General features: G+C 35.4%; 1 protein-coding gene across 1 annotated transcript in view; it reads left to right on the top strand.

The window, feature by feature from the left end:
• Positions 1 to 1580: 1580 nt before the first annotated feature.
• The window catches only part of LOC127834928 (uncharacterized), an 11087-nt gene continuing 10667 nt past the window's right edge, over positions 1581 to 2000 (top strand). Inside the window, exon 1 of the mRNA XM_052361100.1 lies at positions 1581 to 1784. The gene's annotated coding sequence lies outside the window, so the exon portion shown is untranslated. The remainder of the gene's footprint in view (positions 1785 to 2000) is intronic.

Below are 2000 nucleotides of genomic sequence, written 5' to 3'. Positions count from 1 at the left end.
GATTTTCAGGTCACTAGGTCAAAGGTCACGGTGACTCTAAATAGTAAAATGGTTTCCGAATGATAACTCAAGAATGCTTATGCCTAGGATCATGAAACTTCATAAATACAATGATCATCACTGGCACATGACCCTTATAGATTTTCAGGCCACTAGGTCAAGGTCACAGTGACAAAAAACGTATTCACACAATGGCTGCCACTAAAACTGACAGCCCATATGGGGGGGGGGGCATGCATGTTTTACAAATGGTAGAAGTGGATCAGCTGTATATAACAGTATTCAGGGTATTGGTTCATTTCATTGTGAACCTACGTTTTTTGTATAAAAAGTGCTACCTTCTGTCAGGACCATGTCATGCCTACAAACTAATTGCTTCCTTAATCATTTATTACTAACAAATAATTAGTTTTAGGTGAGCCACATTGGGCTGTTAAAGCCATCTATGTATAATATAGATTGTTACAAAACTTTGTTTATCAATAAAAATATATGAAAAAAATGGCTTTCTAAAAGAAGTAGTTTCTTCGATGATATATTCCTCGGTTATAATCTACGACAATCTTTTGAGAAGAAAAAAATTTTGACTATTCTTATACCCCAACATACTGTGAATCGGGGCTAGCACAAAATTCTCAATTATGTTCTTCGAAAAATAATAGGTTAGAATATTGTTGCTGTTTAATCCATTTGTCTGGACCATTACTCCCAAAAGAATTGTAAGTTCAAATATGAGATATTTAGGTAAATAAATCTCATTGAAGGGAGTTCAGTGTTCAAGAACGAAAACGATATCGATATTTTTCGCTGTTTTTTCTGGGAAAATCGATATTCCACCGAATCCAACAAATATCCTCTATATATCAATCCTCTTCAAAAGCATCGTCAAACCAGTACTTTCAGTACTTTGATTACGGCTCTGGGTTTTTCAAGCCTAATAGAAGGCCCGACACATAAACAATGCTCAGTTTTTTACGAAGTTTAGATATTATTATTGGTGGGGAATTTTTCCTGTATTGGGGAAAAATTTGGTCAAATTAGGGGAAAAAAAGTGGTTACTTTGGTTGGGGAAGCGGCCGATATTCGGCTTCTTCAAAGAAGGTTTTTTTAGCCCTGCAGGCTTATATAAGGCGACACTGTACGCACATGCATTAAGCCCCCCTTTTCCCAGAGTGAGACTCATATTAAATCGTTTCAGGTTCCGATAACCATACGTGTTATTTCGTGAAACGTATTTCGTGGGTTTTCTGCACAATATCAGGTCAGTTATTCGCTTTTCCCACAGGAGTATGGAATTCTATCCATAAAGCTAAGCTAATGGCTAAATAAAAAAAAACATATATAGTATAAAGACTAAACCCCTGTGGTTTTTCCATTAGTTATTTGTGTTCCATTATCTAGTTTTGTTGGGAAACCAATATATTTAGTGTAACGGAATATAACTTTTTAAATAGATCTACACTTACACAGTGCCCATGTTAAGGTTAATTTGGGCGCGCAATAAAAGGTCGTGCTATTAAACGGTGAGATTTTTCGGATAATATGTGTGATGGCTGATTCATAAAAATATACAGGGGTATGTTAGTACAATCAGACGTAATACGATCCAGTCAGTGCTAATGAATAAATTTCAATAGTACTTTCGTTTTCCTATAGCGCATAATGCAGTGAAGAAAATTAATACGGAATATTTTGTGCTTTCGATCATGGACGGGGCATGAGAACAATACAATGCCGCATTGTATTTAAAATCTAGAAATCGGAAATGACGGTTTACAATTGCAGTACGTTTGACTAACCAGGAATTAATACGATTTTAGAATATATGCACACGTTATTGGCTGAATTATTGTGGTTTAAAGTGATATTATGGGCACCTAACAGTTAATTGGTGTCTATCGCAACCGTTGTTTATTTTTGGTGTTTTCACTTCGTATACACTTATATTTGTTTATGCAGCATCAAAATACTAAAACAATATCCCGGAAGAGAAAAATGAT

The sequence above is a fragment of the Dreissena polymorpha genome, chromosome 1 (genome assembly GCF_020536995.1).
Source record: "Dreissena polymorpha isolate Duluth1 chromosome 1, UMN_Dpol_1.0, whole genome shotgun sequence".
NCBI lineage: Eukaryota > Metazoa > Mollusca > Bivalvia > Myida > Dreissenidae > Dreissena > Dreissena polymorpha.
The sequence above is the reverse complement of the archived record's forward strand: the minus strand, read 5'-3'. Positions and strand labels throughout refer to the sequence as shown.